This window comes from Bos taurus, chromosome 23 (assembly GCF_002263795.3).
Source record: "Bos taurus isolate L1 Dominette 01449 registration number 42190680 breed Hereford chromosome 23, ARS-UCD2.0, whole genome shotgun sequence".
Lineage (NCBI taxonomy): Eukaryota > Metazoa > Chordata > Mammalia > Artiodactyla > Bovidae > Bos > Bos taurus.
The window spans coordinates 30,092,628-30,115,570 of record NC_037350.1 but is presented as its reverse complement, the minus strand read 5'-3'; the positions used below and the strand labels follow the sequence as shown (position 1 = coordinate 30,115,570).

The 22,943-nt window shown below is 41.4% G+C and overlaps 4 non-coding genes and 1 pseudogene across 4 annotated transcripts; 2 read left to right on the top strand and 3 right to left on the bottom strand.

Moving 5' to 3' along the window:
* Positions 1-3,206: 3,206 nt before the first annotated feature.
* Positions 3,207-3,279, bottom strand: TRNAR-CCG (transfer RNA arginine (anticodon CCG)). The gene has a single exon. It is a non-coding gene; the product is annotated as a tRNA-Arg (tRNA).
* Positions 3,280-4,419: 1,140 nt separating this feature from the next.
* On the top strand, positions 4,420-4,492 carry TRNAK-UUU (transfer RNA lysine (anticodon UUU)). Its single transcript has one exon. It is a non-coding gene; the product is annotated as a tRNA-Lys (tRNA).
* Positions 4,493-8,306: 3,814 nt separating this feature from the next.
* TRNAA-UGC (transfer RNA alanine (anticodon UGC)) lies at positions 8,307-8,378 on the bottom strand. The gene has a single exon. It is a non-coding gene; the product is annotated as a tRNA-Ala (tRNA).
* Positions 8,379-12,453: 4,075 nt separating this feature from the next.
* On the top strand, positions 12,454-14,115 carry LOC784131 (eukaryotic translation elongation factor 1 alpha 1 pseudogene; annotated as a pseudogene).
* A 1,571-nt stretch (positions 14,116-15,686) lies between these two features.
* Positions 15,687-15,759, bottom strand: TRNAF-GAA (transfer RNA phenylalanine (anticodon GAA)). Its single transcript has one exon. It is a non-coding gene; the product is annotated as a tRNA-Phe (tRNA).
* Positions 15,760-22,943: the final 7,184 nt, after the last annotated feature.

Below are 22,943 nucleotides of genomic sequence, written 5' to 3'. Positions count from 1 at the left end.
CAGGGTGACAAAGTACAGCCTTGACGTATTCCTTTTCCTATTTGGAACCAGTCTGTTGTTCCATGTCCAGTTCTAACTGTTGCTTCCTGACCTGCATACAGGTTTCTCAAGAGGCAGGTCAGGTGGTCTGGTATTCCCATCTCTTTCAGAATTTTCCAGTTTATTGTGATCCACACAGTCAAAGGCATAGTCAATAAAGCGGAAATGGCAAGATAAACTCCTCCATTATTTTCAGTTCTTCCGTTTCTGAAACCTCTGGGCTGACTCTTGTCTTAACGGCTAGGGCAGGAGAAAGAGAAATTTATTCTGGACCGAAAAACCTTTAGATCTTTCCACAATCCTCTTCCCCATCAAGGGTGGTTTTCCCAACTGCCTCTTGTGCCAGTGCCAGTCCACCACGAGGGAGAGTCCCAGAACTGAATCTTCTGTTATGTCGTCAGATCTTCCCTTCTTTAGAAAGTCTTCCCCTGCCCACAGCTACCAAAAAGACGCAAAAAGTAGTACTTGGAATAAAAAGACGCGTTCCCGGAGTACAGCCGCGGGGACGTTGGTACAGGTGTGAATTAAAGACAAGAGGTGAATTAATTCACAGTACTTGACCGAAACAAAGAGTGAGGAGTATGTGTCTCAGGCAGTCTGTAGTCTTGCAAACTCCTGCATTCAGCACCTGGACTTGGAATATGACAGCGACTTTGTTACCACGACGCTACAGCTTTGATTTTATAGACAGTACAAGAGAGGCCGCGGACAGAGGAAAGAGGAGAAATGTGAGCGCTCCTGTTGTAGCATCTCTCCGGTCAAATTATTTGCGCATAGAGGAGAGCGCAAGGGAAGCTGCGCGCAACCTGTGAAACAGATTCGCTTTTCCTAAAACGTTCCAAAGCTTGACAAATCAGCAAATTTCATCAGTCCCCAAGGCGCAGAAGGTCAACACTTTAGGCAAACATAGGTGCCATTGTTAATCTACAATTTTTGGACAAAAATCCCAAACCTTCTGGCAGGGGAGGGAATGGGGAAGAGAAAATAGGTGCCCGGATGGGTTATATTATTACCATCCTGGAAAGACGAGCGGTTGGGAAGTGGAATCAGCAGAAGGAAGGTTGGAGAAGGGAGAGTGACTTGGTTCTTGGAGGGGAAAAGGATAAAGCTGATGGGGGGCAGAAAAGAGTAAGAGAGGCAAGCAGAAGAAGGAGACAGAAGAGGATCGTTTGGAGATGGGTCTCAATGGAGAGGCGCAGAGGTGGAAAGTGCCCAAGCGAAGCTTCGCTGCTGCACTTTCTGCAAGCCCTCGGGAAGAGAAGGCTCCTTCCTAAGCCAAGTGGTTTGAAAGACTGTCTCACAAAAAGATATGTCCCGTTTTGACCAAGATTTTATGATTCCGAGCGTGCTTTGCTACACTTTCTGTCGCGGCAAGCACAGGTTGAGCATTTTCGAGGGCCCACCTGTGGTTGCGTGTATCTGGAGCAGTAGCCCCGGTATCCGAGGTTTCGGAAAGGCGACGTTGTTCGTATCCCCAGAGGGCAGCAGCTTCGAATTTAGAAACGGATTCCAGAGGCGGTTCTGTGCTTGGGCATTTCAACTGGCATCAACAGATTTTAGCATGTTTGGTTTTAAAATACAAAGGAAAGAATGGAGAGGGAGGTGGGGTTAAGTAGTAGCTAAATGTTTTGGGTTTAAATAGTAATAAATTCCCACTGAAACCATCGTATTCTCGGGTAGCTCAGTTGGACCCGCATCAGGACCTTAGTCGGAGGACCCAGGATTCAAGACCCCGTTCTGGTGTAGATTCTTTCACTTTCCCCATAATTTCATACATACACAAAAAAGCTACTGAACCCTGCTTTCGTTTGGAGCCCGTTACTAGTCATATGCTTATTCTTTTGTTCTAGCCTCTATTGAAGGTTTCTTTAAAATCTTCATAGAAATCAGACAGTGACATAGGTTCTATTCATCACTCTCTTGTTGAATGTGGGTGCTAACCACTACAAGAGCCCTCTTAGAAATTTGCTCTCTGCAGCAAAACCTTTGCTGTAAATCCTTTTTAACACTCTCTTCTTTTGTAAGTCTAAAAGAGAGATCATTTTTCTTTTATAAAAAGTTTAAATTTGAACTTAGATATAAAGAAAAATAGAGAGGACACTGCGGAAAGTTTCCCTATACTCTGCACTCAGTTTCCGTATTAGGATGATACAGTGGCCAAATTAATGAACTAAAATTGATAAATTTTAGAAGATAGAATCCATAATCTTTTCAGATTGCCTTAGTTTTGCCTAGTACAACTTTTCTTTTCCGGGATATTGAACCAGCAATGCTAGAGAGGATCTAGTCTAATGATTTTTAAATTGGTGAAATTTATCTCAGGGGACTTCCTCTTGCCAACTGTGAGGTTTCTCAAAACCATCCAAAAATGACACTGATTTTTTTTTTTTAAAGAATATCTAGGGAAAGCTGATTTTTAATGTTGAGCAGTTGACTTCCTTCTGCATCACAGGCAGATTCTTTACCACGTGAGCCACCACCCTTCCACATACAAGGTCACGTGTAAAAACCCCTGTATCTCCGTGTGTTTTCTCTACTCTGTAACCAAATTCTTCTTGCTGCACCTTTTCATTCATTTTCTCATGAGTTCCTTGCTCATATAACAAGAAAACCAATGATCCAATGCATTGCTTTTGCAGCTGTTCCAATACTAGAGGCTTTGGTTCCATGTAAGGTGGCTATTTTGGCAAAAGGAGGATAGAATGGAAGAGGGAAAAGGGAGGGAAAAGTCTATCTTAAATCTCCACCAGGAAAAAGAGGTCCAGGGTAGTCCCTGGCGGTTCAGCGGTTAGGACTGCACTGCTTTCACTGATGAGGATGCAGGTTCAATCCCTGGGTGGAGAATTATGATCCTACAATAAGAAAAAGAGACCTACCCCAACTTTAAGGGGAAATTCACCTTCATTTCTACCACTTCTAGAGAAGGATTCTGAGCAAGAAAATTCAGGGTCATTATGGTATCAATAACTATACACGCCTTAGTACTTCACTAGGAGGTATTATTTGGTGATTAGACACCAATGACGAAATGCAAGGTTATCAGTAACTAATGGGTATGCTAATTTGGCTTTTTAAAGACGCTTGTCCCATTTCAGGTTTTCTTTTCAAGGTCAGCCTTTAGAGGTCAAATGAAAACAGATTCCGCTTCTTGTCTGACAAGAAACGAGCGACCACGAAGGGACTCGAACCCTCAATCTTCTGATCCGGAATCAGACGCCTTATCCATTAGGCCACGCGGCCGATTGATGAAGTCATGTTTTCAAATTTGAAAGCTGAAACATGGCACGTTTCTATTTTCAAATTTCTAATTTCAATTAAAGGACGATTTCATTGATAACATTTCCACCCCAAAGGGCATAAAACTGCATCAAATCCCTGAAAATAATTACTTAAAATTAATAAATGGTAAGGCAATCAGAAGTGATGCAACCTTTGAAGGCTGTCTTGCCTAAGTCACTGAAAATGATGATGCAATTTCGACCGAAAAAATGAGCCAAGAACTGAAGTCTGCAATGAAGGAGTGATGACAGCATAAGGAAAGGGAGCTTCAGAACTTGGTATGTTCTGACCTGTTCTATTGCAAAGACACAGAGGCACATCCTCCAAGGAGAAAAACCTGTAAGTTCAAACAGAAGAGTAGGAGCTAGGGCCTGGACTGAATGAGTCTGAAGAAACACCTTCTGCTGTTTCCTATGAAATTGTTTTAGTTCAATCCTTTTCCTTCTAGAAATGGGTTCAATGAGAAACATTAGATTAGATAATGGTCCCTTGTTGTTTTCCTGTGTGGAGAGACTGTTGGTTCTAGTAGAAGCTGAAGAGTGGAAATCCACACCACGTTGGGCCTGGCCAGCAAGAGCTGTTACACTTGGTTCTCAGCCTCCCATCAACTAACTCCAAGACCCCCGCTTGCCAAAGGAATGCTTGAAGGCAGTTTCAACCACCAGCAGAAAGGGACCTGTTACAGAACATTTTCTTGCGTCTTCAAATTCCTTCTTCAACTCTCTTTCTGCCTACAAAGGCTGCAAGAAAGATGTCAAGACAATGAAGAGGGATACAAACAGAAATAGTGTGAGTGCTGTCTGGAGAAATTTAGATGAAGGACTTGGCAAGAAATGAAACTCTCTGTGTCTAGCAAAATGGTCTGAAACCCAGCAATGCTTTGTCTAGGAGACACAGCATCTCTGGTTCTGAAAACCTAGAGAAGGAGGACAAAGAAGAGAAGAGGAAGGAAAATGTTCGTGATGATTGCAACATCTCTCTCAAAGAGAATCTTTTTAGCACTGAGGAAAATTCAAGAAATCTGACTTGGGAACTAAAACCTGAAAGATAAATTGGCCAAATGTGCAAAGATAATTACTCAGGGAAAGCCTAGTAGCAAGAGCCTGGATAGCTCAGTCGGTAGAGCATCAGACTTTTAATCTGAGGGTCCAGGGTTCAAGTCCCTGTTCAGGCGTGCAATCCTCTATATTTTATCTTTATTCACACAGTAATGAGGTCAGGGAAAAGATGCCCTGCTTTGTATGAGTATGCATGCATGCTCAGTTGTGTCCAACTCTTTGCAATCCTATTGAAATTTTGCCCGTTGCTTTACAAGAATGAAATGGTTGTTTGATGAATTTACCAACCCTAAGGGAAAGTCTTGGGAAAATGTTCAGACTACAGACTGCAGACCCAAAGGTTTGGATTTTATGTAGTGTTTAGAAGAGAGTCTCTTTTTTCAATTGACCGGGGCGGGGGAATCAACCAAGACTTCTGAACTCTAATAACAAAGATAAAGTCTTAAAACCAGAAACACAAGACACTTCAGCCAGCCATATAGAAAATCAACTCAAATGACAGCAGCTACATCAGAAATGATAGAGGTTAGAAAGAATGGCACATTTTCCAAGTGCTTACAGAATGGAATTGTCAGTCCAGAATACTATATCCAGGGAAAATATCCTTCAAAAATGGAGAAGACAACAAGATAGTCTCAGATAAAGGAAAACTAAGGTAATTTGCTGCCAATGAATTACCTTAAAATAATGGCTACAGTAAGTTCTCCAAACAGAAAATAAATGATAAGAGAAAAAATATTGGATATCAGGAAGCAAACAAAAAAGCAAAAAACATGGTGAGTACAGTAAACTTTCCTTGTCTTGAGTTTTCTTAATTATGTTTGAAACAAAAGTATAACAGTTTTGAAGCAAAAGTATAACTCTGTTGTGGTTCTAAGTATATGTGAAAGAAATGCTTAAGACAATTATATTACAAATGAGGAAAAGTAAAGTGACAAAAAGGAAGGTGAGGTTGCTACATTTCACTTGAACTGGGAAAATGGCGACACCAGTACACTCTGATAAGTTACATATCTATAATGGAATTCTTAGAGTAACTACTTTTAAAAACATCTGCACAAAGAATACAATAAAAAGAGTATAGATAAATGAATATGAAATTCTAAAGTATGTACAAGTGGTCCACAAAAAGGCAAGAAAAAGGAACAAAAACTAAAAATAACAGAGAACAAACAAAACAAAAAATTAAAATTCCAGACTTAAGCCCTACATACCAATAATTACATTAAATGTAAATAGTCTAAGGGCACCAATTAAATTCACAGGGTAGATTAGAAAATATGATCAAACTGTAAGCTGTCTATTTATAAAAATATTTACCTCAAATATATCCTGTAAATATATAAGCAGTTTGAAATTAAGAGGATTTAAAAAAATATGTCATGCAAATGTTAATCAAAAGAAAGCAGTAGCTGTATCAGTATCAGATAAAATAAACTTTATAACAAAGAAAAGACAAAGGAGGACTTTACATGATAAAAGTGCCCATACACCAAGAAGGGCATAGCAATTCAAAATATGTATGCACCAAACCACAGAGCTGAAAAATATGTGAAGAAGGAGAAACAAAAACAAAAACCTGATAGAGCTGAAAGGGAAAATAGGCAAATTTACCAATAAAGTTAGAGACTTCAGTGTCTCTCTCAGAATAACTAATGGAACAACTAAACAGAAAATGACCAAGGATATAGAAAAACTCAGCCACCAGAATCCAATCAACATAAGTTCATCCAATACCAGCAGAATACAGACACTTTTCAAATCCATCAAATATCCAAGATAGAACATATCCTGGGACATAAAACAAACCTCAGCAACTTTAATAAGCTTGAAGGATACAGTGTGCTCTATGACCACAGTGGAATCGAACCAAAAGTCACAGAAAGATGAGGCAGATTTTCAAACAGTTGAAAGCTAAACAACACAATTCTAAATAACCCATAGAACAAAGCAGAATCTCAATGGATATAAGAAAAGAAAAAAAGTATCGTATTAATTATCTAAGTTTTCATTGAGAGAGCCAAAGGGAAAAAGAGTGAAAAAAGCCCAAAGCAAGCAGAAGGAAAAAAATAATAAAAGAACAATGTCGACGTAGTGGGGGGTTGGGGGGGGGGCGGGGGGCGGTGCAGCACCATGGTCAGGAAATCCGGTATCGGTTTGTTTCCCAAGGTCTTGTAGCTCTGGTTCCGAGATCCACAGGGTCCAAGCTGAGGACAGGAACAGACAGCAGGATGATCCAGAGATTTTTTGCCCCTCTTAGTATATCCAGTTGGAGAAGGAAATGGCAACGCACTCCAGTGTTCTTGTTCTTGCCTGGAGAATCCCAGGGACGGGGGAGCCTGGTGGGCTGCCGTCTATGGGGTCGCACAGAGTCGGACACGACTGAAGCGACTTAGCAGCAGCAGCAACAGCAGCTATATATCCAGTACTCTTGCCTGGAAAATCCCATGGACGGAGGAGTCTGGTAGGCTGCAGTCCATGCGGTCGCTAAGAGTCGGACACAACTGAGCGACTTCACTTTCACTTTTCACTTTCATGCATTGGAGAAGGAAATGGCAACCCACTCCAGTGTTTTTGCCTAGAGAATCCCAGGGATGGGGGAGCCTGGTGGGCTGCCGTCTATGGGGTTACACAGAGTCGGACACGATTGAAGCAACTTAGCAGCAGCAACAGTATATGCGGAATTCGGAATCCTTTACTGAACGAAAGAGCACCAGGGAGGAGATTCGGCCACTGGGCCCGACGTGCAAAATGAACTCGCCGTTTGCCAAATTATTTCTTGAGATCCCACTGTTCTCGTGGAAAGGGCAGAGCTTCCCACTTTCAGCCAAAATTTGGTGCGACAGCCAACTCAGGTACCAGCTTTGGAGGAAATTCTAAATTATCCTTGATGGGCGAAGCAAGAAATCGACCTTGTTTATCAGCTCGCCCCGTCGATTCTGAAAGTCAGCCAGGTTTGGCAGTTCTCAGCCTTTGAGACGAGCGAGCTGAGCTGCTTGGGAAAGTTAATGCCAGGAGAGCGATTAGTGTGGGTCAAGGCGAAAGAACTTGAGAGCAGAATTCAGGGAATGATAACGAAAGGCACGCTGAGACATGGTGGAGTCCGGGGCTGCCGCGGCCACAGGAAGGTGGAGGAGGAAAAAATTGGACAAACGCTTAGGTTGACAAAACATCTGGCTAGGAGGAGAGGCGGTGAGCTGCCCGTCTCTGCTGCGCTTCCTCTGGGTACATGGAAAGCTCCCAGGTCCATGCTCGATAAAAGCGAGCCTGCGGGCACTTTTCCGCAGGAAGATCCCCTTCGTTTTGCTCGATTGTCGCGGCTTTCAGAGCACTTCATTGCTCTTTCCCGGCGTCGAGTTTCTGTTTTCGGTGGATCCGGGTGGTATTGGCGGCTTCCGATCGCGGGGCAGCCGGGCCCACAGCGTCCCGATATCCACGCGACAGTGGTAGGAGAAGCGATCAAAATAGAAACAGGATCCACCTGCGTCTTTAGATTTCAGCACCAGAGGTATAGGTGAGAGTGAGTGTTTTTTTTCCTGTGTTGAGCTTGGAATGCAAGATATGAAAGGTAAGCCAGTAACCAAGTATCTTTAACTTGAAATGGTTTTCAGAAGCTCACTTAACTTCCCTTAAATAGTTTGGTGTGTCAGTTGTCAGAACTTTAATCTCAGGGCCAAGAAGTCCAGACTCCGTTCCGGTTAGAATCCCGTTCTCTGTCCCACTTGGTTTTTGTCTTCCTTCTGCTGTTGCAGTTGTCTTGGTGACGTCGAGGTTCACAGCAGGAGATGAGGGATTTCACCGAAACCCATTGGGTTATGTTTTTACTTTCTATGTGTACAGGACTTTAAGGAGGAAAAGCTTAGGAGAGTTAAATCTGTATTCCTTGAAGAACAGTTTGAGCGTATTCCAGAGAAAAACAGAACCAATGCCTGGAGGTGCCGGGGATTGAACCCGGGGCCTCATACATGCAAAGCATGCGCTCTACCACTGAGCTACACCCCCTCACTGGCTACTTTCTTGCTAATACTTTTCTGGAAATTAATTTTGTTTCCTGAGGCTCTGGATTCCTGAGCCTCTTGACAGTAGCGTTTAATGGCAAGTTTTAGGCCGGAGACCCTCAGAAACCAAAGAAGGATATTGATACTCTAGCGTATAGAAGTTGTGCCAGGGATCGAGCCCGGGGCAAGGCAAAAGACTGGAACTTATCAGATAACCACAGGAAGTTTCCACAGTGGCCTTAAAACATGGTTGGGGTCTCCTATTACGCTGACAAGAAATCAAATCAAGTCTCAGTATCTGGCTTTTAGATTTCCTCCAAATTTGTCTTAGTGGCTCAGTAGTAAAGAATCGGCCGGCCAATGTAGGAGGTGCAAGAGAGGCGGGTTTGATCCTGGGTCAGAAAGATCCCCTGCAGTAGGAAATGGCAAACTACTCCTGTACTCTTGCCTGAAAAATTCCATGGACTAAGGAGCCTGGCAGGCTACAGTCCATGGGGCACCAACAGTCAGACATGACTGAGCACACTTGCACAAAAATGTCTTAAACTGAGACATCCAAGGCCATTGAAATTCAGCTTCTTTCTAGCCTAAAACGCTCCGTGGTATTTGCTGTTCGTTCCACTGGAATATTAAGGACTAGATTTGATGGAGGAAAGCCACAACCAGTAAAACACCTTAGAGCAAAGCATTCAGCCTTGCAATTTAAGGGGCTTTCCCCCCCTCCCCCCCTCCCCCCCTCTTCTAACCTATGCACCAGGGTAATTCAGCAGACTCACCAATAATCCAAAATCTCTTCTTCATAAGGCATGAATGAAACAACAGCTTTAGCAATGGAGAGGAGTGTTAGACTGTGAGAGTGAGACCAAAGACATACAACCACAAGATATTAGGGATAAAGAAAAAATACGTGTGTGTTTGCTCAGTCATTCAGTTATTTAGGAAGGCAAGAAAAGCCATGTCACTACAAATGGAAAAAAAACTGCAGAAAATGTTTTAAAAATTCTTTTGGAAGTGGGAGAAAGATTGGAAATGGAGAAGATGAGCCAGCTTTGCTCTTGTTAAACTCAAGATCTACGTGGTGCACACTTGAGAGAACATTACATGGCAAACTCAATTACTCCCAGCCTTGGATTTGTGAGTAATCAGTAGACACATGGATGTGGATGGTGGATAAAGACAGAAAAGTGTGCTCATTAGTGATATTCGAAGGAAAATAAGCTTGTTCCTGGACATTTCTTGAATACTGGGATCTACTATGATTAAAACTGTGTTCTTTGAACTACACAAGACCACAAGAAAACAGATTTTCTGACAGTAGATTTCTAGTGGTTAATACCTTCTCCTTCTGGTTTGCCTGTTAATGAACTTTTGCCAATATTCACAAAATAATTTTGAGTTCCTCTTGAAATTGGAAGAATATAATTTGCCTGACAGGCTTGTACCTTCAGTATTCTTTAGCTCGTGAACTGCTAAGGAGGATTACTGTGACTGGTGCTATAAAATATGATTCTTTCCAATATTAAGAAGGTTTGCAGAAACACTTCTGGGTCATAATGTGTTGCTCCTGGAGAAAACTGCATGTCTATTGGATTCTCAGGGATTCATAATAATAAGGTATACTTTTTTTTCTTTTTGCCCCATGAACAAGTTTGGAATTTTAAAAATTAATGTTGAGTAACTGTTTTGTACACCTGAAACTAATATGATATTGTAAATCATCTATGCTGCTAAGTCACTTCAGTCGTGTCCGACTCTGTGCGACCCCATAGACGGCAGCCCACCAGGCTCCCCCGTCCCTGGGATTCTCCAGGCAAGAACACTGGAGTCGGTTGCCATTTCCTTCTCCAATGCATGAAAGTGAAAAGTGAAACTGAAGTCGCTCAGTCGTGTCTGACTCTTAGCGACCCCATGGACTGCAGCCTACTAGGCTCCTCCATCCATGGGATTTTCCAGGCAAGAGTACTGGAGTGGGGTGCATTGCCTTCTCCAAATCATCTATACTTCAATTCAAAAAAAAAAAAAAAAATCTAGACTATGGATTCATTTAATACATAATTCTTATGAGGAATTAAACTTGTAAATTGAGAGACAGAACACACTCATGCCATATATACTCAATTCAGAAAATCTGAAAATCAATGACATACAGGTTTAATGCTGCACTGTCCAAAATGGTAGCCACTAGCCACTTTGAGTATTAAACACTTGAAAAGATGAGATGTGCTGTAAGTATAAAATATATACCAGACCTCAAAGACTTAATATGATATTTAAAATTTAACCCATATCACTAATAATTTTTATTGACTATTTATTTAAGTGATGTTTGATATACCAAGTCATTTATATAGTCTTCTTAAACCAAGACCATCTATTTTTATTTTTAATGAGACTACTACAAAATTAAAAGTTATAAAAGTGACTCATTTATGGCTTTATTATATTGCTATTGGACAGCCATAGCTACAAGAAGATATTACATGTTTAGGTGGTGTTCTGGGAGAATCCAAGAACCATATGTGTGGACATGACACAAAGCATTTACTTGCATGATTTCCTTTGATAGTTATAGTAGTCTTTTTGACATAGACACTATTAGCCTTATTTTTAAGATACTGAATGGAAAACTAATTGTGTTTTGTGAATTACCCAAGACCTCTCACTTCAATAGAATATAAAGGGATCATTACTGAATTAGGCAATAAAATACTCAATGATGCTGTTTGTCCAATCACATGTTTCTTTATGAGATAAAATGCAAGCTTCTGAACTGAGGAGGGATAGGTAGCTAATGGATAGTTTCTAACACCAAGTTCCTGTATAGTGAATGTCCCTATATGGCCCCCTATTGCTTCTAAGTTTGTAACAATTTTCAATTTGCAACTTGATGCAGTTCTGATATTGAAATATTGTTGATTATTTTCTTCTGATGTAATGTCCAAGAATTGTTAGTAGAAAACAGACACTGTGAAACTGAAACAGAAATTCAAAAAGAAGAAAATAATTCAAAATGACATAAAGGATAACAAAGAGCTTCAAGGGAAAAAAGTTGAAATAAAAAGGGAAAAATGTATTTGTATCTGAGTCTTGATGACTTTACTGTCCATTTGCTTTCATTTTTCAGTATTCTTGGTCCCTTTGTGAAAATTCAACAGAATAATTCTTAAAGAAGTGCTTATTTTCATTCTTTCCTAGATAATAAAATGGAAATAAGATGTGTAAATTCTAAACAGAGGTGCAAGATTGAAGGAATGTCTTGTCAAAAACAAAACTTGCGATGGTCTTGTAATTGTTTAAAAGTTTGAGAATGTTCACCAAAGCTCCTATTCCAACAGTTTAAAAAGGGGGTGGACTCAAGATGAAAACTCGTATTTTCTGATTGGAAAATTTTTCTTGTGTATACCACTTCCACATATATACATTTATACAGTGTAGTAGTTCTTTTTCTACAGCTTCCCCCCGCCCCACCACCACCAATTTTTGTGATTAAAAAGATCACACACATGTCAAGTCCAGCTCGACAGCACAGGTTCCTGAAAGCACCAGGTGACGAAAGAATGAGAAACACTCAAGAAAGTTACAGTGGGGATCAGGGGACCAACACCAACAGGAGGTGAAGGTGCCCAAACTGACCTCAAGCCTGCTTTATTATCCTTTTTGAGACTTGCTTGTACATCTTTCTATGATCATAGCAGGCCAAGTGGCCTTCAATGATAATCCTGTGCAGTTAACATTTTTGTATCCCTGTTTTTCTGCCTCAAGGACAGACCCAGTTAATCTTTATGTGCCTCCCAGGTGCCAAAGATAGAACAGTCTGTTGATGGTTTTCCATCCCCAGGTATACATCTTGCTTTCAAGATGTTTTTTTTGTTCCTTCTTGGATTCCTTCAGGAGTCACATAACTGAGTCATGCCCTTTCAGCAAGATTGTTTAATTCTTTTGCCAGGCCTTTTAGTAGGCCTGTCTCCTAGACACACACACATCAAAGCAGAAATGAATTGTAAGTGCAAGAGGTTGTAGCATATTGTAATTTCTTAGCTCCTAGGAAAATAATTTCCTGGGTTTTAAAACTTTAAATAGCTTTTTCGCAACGGGTTTGCCGCCAGGACACAGGTTTCGTGAAAACCACCGTTAAACCTAAGCCAAAATGGGAAAGGAGAAGACCCACATCAACATCGTTGTCATTGGGCACGTAGATTCAGGGAAGTCTACCACGACTGGCCATCTGATCTACAAATGTGGCGGGATCGACAAGAGAACAATTGAAAAGTTCGAGAAGGAGGCTGCCGAGATGGGAAAGGGCTCCTTCAAATATGCCTGGGTCTTGGACAAACTTAAAGCTGAACGTGAGCGTGGTATCACCATTGATATCTCCCTGTGGAAATTTGAGACCAGCAAGTACTATGTTACCATCATTGATGCCCCAGGACACAGAGACTTCATCAAAAACATGATTACAGGCACATCCCAGGCTGACTGTGCTGTCCTGATTGTTGCTGCTGGTGTTGGTGAATTTGAAGCCGGTATCTCCAAGAACGGGCAGACCCGTGAGCATGCCCTTCTGGCTTACACCCTGGGTGTGAAACAACTAATTGTTGGCGTTAACAAAATGGATTCCACTGAGCCACCCTATAGCCAGAAGAGATACGAAGAAATTGTTAAGGAAGTCAGCACCTACATTAAGAAAATTGGCTACAACCCCGACACAGTAGCATCTGTGCCAGTTTCTGGATGGAGTGGTGACAACATGCTGGAACCAAGTGCTAATATGCCATGGTTCAAGGGATGGAAAGTCACCCGTAAGGACGGCAATGCCAGTGGAACCCCCCTGCTTGAAGCTCTGGATTGCATTCTGCCACCAACTCGCCCAACTGACAAACCCTTGCGTTTGCCTCTCCAGGATATCTATAAAATTGGTGGTATTGGTACTGTCCCTGTGGGTCGTGTGGAGACTGGTGTTCTCAAACCTGGCATGGTGGTCACCTTTGCTCCAGTCAATGTAACAACTGAAGTGAAGTCTGTAGAAATGCACCATGAAGCATTGAGTGAAGCCCTTCCTGGGGACAATGTGGGCTTTAATGTCAAGAACGTGTCTGTCAAAGATGTCCGTCGTGGCAATGTGGCTGGTAACAGCAAAAATGATCCACCCATGGAAGCTGCTGGCTTCACAGCTCAGGTGATTATTTTGAACCATCCAGGCCAAATCAGTGCTGGATATGCACCTGTGCTGGATTGTCACACAGCTCACATTGCTTGCAAGTTTGCTGAGCTGAAGGAGAAGATTGATCGTCGTTCTGCAAAAAAGCTGGAAGATGGCCCTAAATTCTTGAAATCTGGTGACGCTGCCATCGTTGATATGGTTCCTGGCAAGCCCATGTGTGTCGAGAGCTTCTCTGATTATCCTCCCCTGGGCCGTTTTGCTGTGCGTGACATGAGACAGTCGCTGTGGGTGTCATCAAAGCAGTGGACAAGAAGGCAGCTGGAGCTGGCAAGGTCACCAAGTCTGCCCAGAAAGCTCAGAAGGCTAAATGAATATTATCCCCAACACCTGCCACCCCAGTCTTAATCAGTGGTGGAAGAACGGTCTCAGAACTGTTTGTCTCAATTGGCCATTTAAGTTTAATAGTAAAAGACTGGTTAATGATAACAATGCATCGTAAAACCTTCAGAAGGAAAGGAGAATGTTTTTGTGGACCATATGTTTTGTGTGTGGCAGTTTAAGTTATTAGTTTTTAAAATCAGTACTTTTTAATGAAAACAACTTGACCAAAAATCTGTCACAGAATTTGAGACCCATTTAAAAAAGTTTTATAAAACTCCTAGAGGAGAACATAGGCAAAACACTCTCTGACATACATCACAGCAGGATCCTCTATGACCCACCTCCCAGAATATTGGAAATAAAAGCAAAAATAAACAAATGGGACCTAATTAACCTTAAAAGCTTCTGCACATCAAAGGAAACTATTAGCAAGGTGAAAAGACAGCCTTCAGAATGGGAGAAAATAATAGCAAATGAAGCAACTGACAAACAACTAATCTCAAAAATACACAAGCAACTCCTACAGCTCAACTCCAGAAAAATAAACGACCCAATCAAAAAATGGGCCAAAGAACTAAATAGACATTTCTCCAAAGAAGACATACAGATGGCTAATAAACACATGAAAAGATGCTCAACATCACTCATTATCAGAGAAATGCAAATCAAAACCACTATGAGGTACCATTTCACACCAGTCAGAATGGCTGCGACCCAAAAGTCTACAAATAATAAATGCTGGAGAGGGTGTGGAGAAAAGGGAACCCTCTTACACTGTTGGTGGGAATGCAAACTAGTACAGCCACTTGGAGAACAGTGTGGAGATTCCTTAAAAAACTGGAAATAGAACTGCCTTATGATCCAGCAATCCCACTGCTGGGCATACACACTGAGGAAACCAGAAGGGAAAGAGACACGTGTACCCCAATGTTCATCGCAGCACTGTTTATAATAGCCAGGACATGGAAGCAACCTAGATGTCCATCAGCAGATGAATGGATAAGAAAGCTGTGGTACGTATACACAATGGAGTATTATTCAGCCATTAAAAAGAATACATTTGAATCAGTCCTAATGAGATGGATGAAACTGGAGCCTATTATACAGAGTGAAGTAAGCCAGAAGGAAAAACATAAATACAGTATACTAACGCATATATATGGAATTTAGAAAGATGGTAACAATAACCCTGTGTACGAGACAGCAAAAGAGACACTGATGTATAGAACAGTCTTATGGACTCTGTGGGAGAGGGAGAGGGTGGGAAGATTTGGGAGAATGACACTGAAACATGTAAAATATCATGTATGAAACGAGATGCCAGTCCAGGTTCGATGCACCATACTGGATGCTTGGGGCTAGTGCACTGGGACGACCCAGAGGGATGGTATGGGGAGGGAGGAGGGAGGAGGGTTCAGGATGGGGAACACATGTATACCTGTGGTGGATTCATTTTTATATTTGGCAAAACTAATACAATTATGTAAAGTTTAAAAATAAAATAAAAATTTTAAAAATAAATAAATAAAATAATATTCTCCTTAAAAAAAAAAAACTTTAAATAAAATACTTCAGTGGAATAGAAAGCAAATTGGAGCGAAACACACACACACACACACACACTCTTTGATTGCATTTGAGAGAGCGAAACACACACACACACACACACACACACACACTCTTTGATTGCATTTGCGAAAAGCCGTAAACACCGTTGTCAGATACAGACATATCTAACGGGTTCGTAATTACACGAAAGCAAAACCAAATTGCCGAAACCCGGGATCGAACCAGGGACCTTTAGATCTTCAGTCTAACGCTCTCCCAACTGAGCTATTTCGGCCACTTGCGATAAAAGTACTTAGTTGTTTCCCCAAAATAGCAGAGTTTTCAGTCGTGAGGGCTAAATTTACCTCATTCGATATCGTCCATGCATTCGCGCCCATATATACTGGTTCCCCTGAAATCCATGTCTAAAAATAGGATCCAATTTTAGGAGACAGTGGATGGGTTGATAGAAAAGGAGGGAAGTAAAGGGAGAGAAAAAGATTAAAAACAAAAAGCTTCATATATTTCTGCTTGATCTCTTTCGGCTACTCCACTAATTCAAAGACTGCTCAGAAAACTGAGGGAATTCAGAATGAAATTATTGACTCATCTTTCAGTTCTTTTTCTGTCTTGCTCTTTAATGACAAGGCTAAAAGAGTGATTGGGCACGTTAATGTGGAGACCGACTTATTGCTTCGGATGGAAGAAATTCGGAAGGAGCCAATTCTTCTCTTTTATTTACTCTCTTTTCCTGGCTTTCCTTATGCTGACACGTGGCCAGTTAGTGCGGGGACCAGAGAATAGAAACCAGAATCACTTTTAAAGGCAATCCATCGGACAATGTGTTTATTTCCGTGTGAGCAAGCAAAACGTGTTTTTTAAACGAGAAAAGAAGATGCATGTGTATGGTTTCCAATCCTCTCGTAAAGAAAGGATACACCACTCCTGAACGACACCTCTCATAACAGAAAGATCCTGAGGATCTTTTTTGAAATAGTAATCATATTTCTGAGGAAGTCTTCAAAGATTGGATAGTTGGCCGGATACAAAAGCCATTGTCTCAAATCCCACTATTTCTTAAACCTTTAAATTATATCCTCTTAAGCTGCGACCCTGGGAGAAATGGAAGGATAGCAAACCAAATAATACCGTTTCTGCTCTTAAGACATTTCATCCCATCAGTTCTTTCTAAGGTTCCCGCCCCAGCAGGAACCCCAACTACCTGGAGGCATTTTTTTCTGCAACGACCAGGAAAGATTTCCGAGTGGAACTTTTCCCCTGACGTCAACTTCTCTCCTTTTCTCTTTCCTATTCTTATAAAAATTTTCAGCTCCTCTCCTCCTTAAGAAAAGATGAACTACAGTCTGAGAGAAGGTATTTCAATGCTTATGTTTAAGGAAAGACATTATCTGTGAAGAACTTTTACAAAACACTAAGAAAAAGACTAAAATCTCATTAAGAACAAATTAACAGCAGGTCACAAAAAGAGGATACCCAAAATAGCCAATAAGCAATTTAAAAGGTGCCTAACATAATATGCCCTGAGGGAAATGTAAATTTAAAAACCGAATGAAATAATACTTCTCTTCACTGGAATAAATTACCTAAGATATAAGCATCTGAATGCAGAGTTCCAAAGAATAGCAAGGAGATAAGAAAGACTTCTTCAGCGATCAATGCAAAGAAATAGAGGAAAACAACAGAATGGGAAAGACTAGAGATCTCTTCAAGAAAATTAGAGATACCAAGGGAACATTTCATGCAAAGATGGGCTCGATAAAGGACAGAAATGGTATGGACCTAACAGAAGCAGAAGATTTTAAGAAGAGGTGGCAAGAATACACAGAAGGACTGTACAAAAAAGATCTTCATGACCAAGATAATCACGATGGTGTGATCACTCTCCTAGAGCCAGACGTCCTGGAATGTGAAGTCAAGTGGGCCTTAGAAAGCATCACTATGAACAAAGCTAGTGAAAGTGATGGAATTCCAGTGGAGCTATTTCAAATCCTGGATGATGATGCTATAAAAGTGCTGCACTCATATGCCAGCAAATTTGGAAAAGTCAGCAGTGGCCACAGGACTGGAAAAGGTCCGTTTTCATTCCAATCCCAAAGAAAGGCAATGCCAAAGAATGCTCAAACTACCACACAATTGCACTCATCTCACACATTAGTAAAGTAATGCTCAAAATTCTTCAAGCCAGGCTTCAGCAATATGTGAACCGTGAACTTCCAGATGTTCAAGCTGGTTTTAGAAAAGGCAGAAGAACCAGAGATCAAATTGCCAACATCCACTGGATCATGGAAAAAGCAAGAGAGTTCCAGAAAAATATCTATTTCTGCTTTATTGACTATGCCAAAGCCTTTGACTGTGTGGATTACAATAAACTGTGGAAAATTCTGAAAGAGATGGGAATACCAGACCACCTGACCTGCCTCTTGAGAAACCTATATGCAGGTCAGGAAGCAACAGTTAGAACTGGACATGGAACAACAGACTGGTTCCAAATAGGAAAAGGAGTACGTCAAGGCTGTATACTGTCACCCTGCTTATTTAACTTCTATGCAGAGTACATCATGAGAAACGCTGGGCTGGAAGAAGCACAAGCTGGAATCAAGATTGCCGGGAGAAATATCAATAACCTCAGATATGCAGATGACACCACCCTTATGGCAGAAAGTGAAGAGGAACTAAAAAGCCTCTTGATGAAAGTAAAAGAAGACAGTGAAAAAGTTGGCTTAATGCTCAACATTCAGAAAACAAAGATCATGGCATCCAGTCCCATCACTTCATGGGAAATAGATGGGGAAACAGTGGAAACAGTGTCAGACTTTATTTTGGGGGTCTCCAAAATCACTGCAGATGGTGACTGCAGCCATGAAATTAAAAGATGCTTACTCCTTGGAAGAAAAGTTATTACCAACCTGGATAGCATATTGAAAAGCAGAGACATTACTTTGCCAACAAAGGTTCGTCTAGTCAAGGCTATGGTTTTTCCTGTGGTCATGTATGGATGTGAGAGTTGGACTGTGAAGAAGGCTGAGCGCTGAAGAATTGATGCTTTTGAACTGTGGTGTTGGAGAAGACTCTTGAGAGTCCCTTGGACTGCAAGGAGATCCAACCAGTCCATTCTGAAGGAGATCAGCCCTGGGATTTCTTTGGAAGGAATGATGACGCTAAAGCTGAAATTCCAGTTCTTTGGGCACCTCATGCGAAGAGTTGACTCATTGGAAAAGACTCTGATGCTGGGAGGGATTGGGGGCAGGAGGAGAAGGGGACGACAGAGGATGAGATGGCTGGATGGCATCACTGACTCGATGGACGTGAGTCTGAGTGAACTCCGGGAGTTGGTGATGGACAGGGAGGCCTAGCATGCTGCGATTCATGGGGTCGCAAAGAATCGGACACAACTGAGCGACTGAACTGAAATGAAGAGAACTGATAACATCAAGAGCTGTTGAGTATGTGGAGCAACTGGAATAGTCACTCTCACACTGCTGATGAGACTGTAAACTGGTGCACACACATTAGGAAACTATTTGGAAATACAGACTAAAATTAAATATACATATAAGCTATGTCCCCACCCAATAAAAAAAAATCCCAACTGCATTTATACCCAAGAGAAATGCATGAGTATTTTCCTTGAAAGACATATACAGGAATGCCAGTGACCACATTAGACATTTCAGACCAAAACTAGGAGCAGTCTAAATATACATCAACAGTAAAATGGATTTAAAAGTTTTGATGCATAGTATTCATACAATGGATTACTACGAACAACGAAAAAAGAACTACTGATACTAGCAACAATATGGATGTATCCAACTTTTAAAAAAATGAATGAAAAATCCATACTAAAATTAGTACATATTGTATGATTCTACTTATATTATTTCAAAACACACAAAAAACTAATCCATGGTGATAGAAGTTAGAGAGTGGTATTGATTGGGATGAGTCACAAGGAAGCTACCGGGGGTTGAAATATCGTTTATCTTTGCCAGAGCTATTGATTACATGGCATGTAACCCATGAGGCTGAATAATTAAATTTCATCCATTTTTGTTTATATTAATTAAGCCTCAATTTAAATAACAAAAAAAGAAGAGAAGGAACAAAAAAGATCTCCTTGGATATCTCTTTGCCTCCAGTACATCTTATCTCTTTATTAGTATTTGAATTTCAGATTGTGGTCTGCAGACTGGTATCTGGCTAAGAATTGTTTTCTACCCATTTGAGAGCATGAGGAACTTTTTATATAAAGTGGACAATACCAGGACATAGGACTACTTTTGTTGAATACAGTAGAAACAATTTCAGGGGCTTTCAGAATTTCAGAAATAATAATCTCTGGAATGAGGAAGTGACAGCACCTGAGAGGCACCTGCCAAGTGAATTTTAATAAAAATTAATAAAATGTGTAGGGCTTCCCAGGCATCTCAAATGGTAAAGAATCTGCCTGCAATAAAATGTGTATATCTGGACAAGCTCTCAGATCAGTCTCTGATTCAGAAAGAGTTGAGCTTTTTGCCTTTAGCTAAAATTTGGTGGGAGTGTAAATTCAGATACAAGTCTTTAGACAGCTACCTCTAAAAAATATTTTAGATTCTCTTACAGATTCTTTCTCCCTCAGCATTCCTCTACCAATCCAGGGTTTTACCCACTACCACCAGCAGTGCACCTCGCCCCCAATCAGACCAAGCCTCAGCTTATGCAGGGGAAAGGCTGAGCTGGAAACTTAAGGAAAGTAATTAGAACGATGTGGAAATTTACACATGAGTGTCTCAACATGGAGATTAAAATGCGTGGAAATGAGACTATAAGTGTGCAAAACTACTCTGCAAATTCCATCAAGGAGCACACAGAATGAAGGAGAGAGAAAAAAAAAGAGAGGAGCCCAGCTCACCCAAGAAGGAAGAGGTGGGGTGGGGTGAAGTGCAGGAAGAAAAGGAGAAAAGGGACGGAAAGGAAGGGGCAGAGGAAAAGCATCCTCAAAATTACTAGGATTTGAGGGGAGTCTGGGGGTCCAGGCTCCATATCTTTCCGTCTCTTCGTCCAGGTATGAGAGGAGAGATGCGTTCTCTCAAGGGATGTAGGCTTGTCGCAGAAAAGGATCTGGCTCCTCTAGTCCAAGACTATCTTGGCTTTGGGAGCACCTCGCAGCTCTTTGCATCGTTGGATGGACAAGTGGAGTGCCTTGGGGACGTACTTGAGGTGAGTTTTCATTTAAAGTCCCGGAACCGCTGGGATGGGTAGCTTGGAAGCTGCACAGATGCCCCGGTTTTTGCGCTTGGATGCTGTGGGACAGTCGAGCGGTGGCAGCTGCAGCTTTGAGATCCAAGGAAGCGTCTTACTTAAGGCTTTGCTTGAAACGCGAAATATGAGAAAGTTTCTGTTGCTCGCTCCACATACTTCCAAATCTTTCTCCTGAAGAAACTCTTCCTAACATTTGCAACAGGCTCCTTTACTCCTTACATGATGCTAGGAGGAGTCTCAAAGGAGTCTGAAGAGCAGAACAGGAACTGAAGACCTTGGTTGCAGAAAGCCAGTCACAGAACAAAGGGTGATACCTACAGAGGAAACCACTCTCCCCTCACTCCTCATACAGGCACAAAGGCAATATAGAGGAGTCCTTCACAGGCCAAGGGGATGACCTCAAAATTGGCTGTACAGGTGACTTGTGACAACTGATGGACAGTTATAGCTTCCTCTGGAGATTAAGAAAAGGAGAGGGTGCATTATGGAAGATCTCCAGGTTTCCTGGCTTCTGTAGATGGAAAAAGAGACTGTTTTCTGAACATTTAACAGATTTCTTGCCTGGTTTTCCCTTTTGTGGTTGAAAAAAAAATTTTTTTTAAGTGTATCCTCCTGTGGATCTCTGCTTAGGCATTGTGAGGCCAGAATCTGAAACTGTACAAACAGCTCTAACCTGGAGATATGCATTGTTCAGTAGTTTGGAAGAAGGGTGTCCCTGGAGAGTAAGTAGATTGAGGTTGAAATGGATGTATTGGGATTGGGAGTACAAGAATTCATTATCTATCTGTGGAAAACAAAGAAATGACTTTTCCCCTGGATTGATCTTGGACCCTGGAGTTCAGAACGTTTGTCATTTCAGACTGGAAACTTCCCTAAAATACCCGTGTGTGCTAAGTCTCTTCAGACTCTTTGCAATCCCATGGATTATAGCCGGCAAGGCTCCTCTGTCTATGGGCTTCTCCAGGCAAGAATACTGGAATCGGATAGCCATGCCTTCCTCCAGAGGATCGGATCAAACCCATGTCTCTTATGACTCCTGCATTGGCAAGCGTTCTTTACCACTAGTGCCACCTGGGAAGCCCCTTAGAATACCCAGAAAAGCACTATTTCCCTTTATAGATTTCTGCTGAGGTGACTGCTATCTTTCCCTCATTTATCATTTGTTTGTAGTTAAACAACTTTTATGTAAGGTCCAGAGTTTGAGGGTCTCTGATGGAAAAAGTGACCACCAGTGCATCAAGTTGTTAACCACTGGCAGTGAAGTCTAGTGAAATATTTTAGTGAAATCTTCTTCAGCCTCCTGCAACCTGGGTTAGGAAGGAGCTAGAATAAAAGAACCACAAAAGAACTTGAGTGCTTAACTTTCTGACAAGGAATCAGGTGGTCTATCCACTAGGTCAACACAGACCGCCACTTGCTGATACTTTCAGATTCCATACAAGTGGGAATTGGATGGTTGGGAAAACTGCTACTTGCTTTTTATAACTTTTTGGTGGCGGCAACTGCTGAGAATGCTTAGAGAAATTCGGTCAATAACAGAGCTAACAATGGGTAACCTTAATGAATGGGCACGATTCCTTCCTCTGTAAGGTTGAGAAAGAATTGCCATAGCCAAGAAGATTGAGTGTGACAAAGATATTTCAGGAAGTAAGAGGTCTTAGGGTACGTGGGCAAGAAGAATATATGAAAATGTGGGTACTGGGGATGGAACCCAGTGTCTCATGCATGCTAAGCACTGAGCCATACCCTCAGGTCCTCAGTGAGTTCTCAGAAGACTTTTCATACCTTCTAGTGACCAGCATTGCATCTGAAGACCAATTTATCAAAACAAAACAACCTTAAGTTCAATTCTGCTATTTCTAAACTTCTTAGCTTTATCCTCTCTCAGGCATGGTTGTTCCAGGAGAAAGAAACCTTAATGATAGAAAGAAAGGCACTGTTTCTGATTCGCAGTCAGCTTACGAGGAACTTGCTTCAACGTTGGATTCCCATCAGATTAGATTGCCTGAATTGCACTTCCATTCTATCACTTGGGTGAGTCCTGGGACAGAACATTCTCCTGCAATCTTTTTGAATATTCTCTGTATTCTTTGGGCTCTTGGATACATTACATACTCCAAAAAATAAAATAAAATTTACTTAAGTGCATGTGAAAATACTCCAATTGAATATTAATAGAAAAAATCTAACTGTATTTCAAAAGGATAATATAAC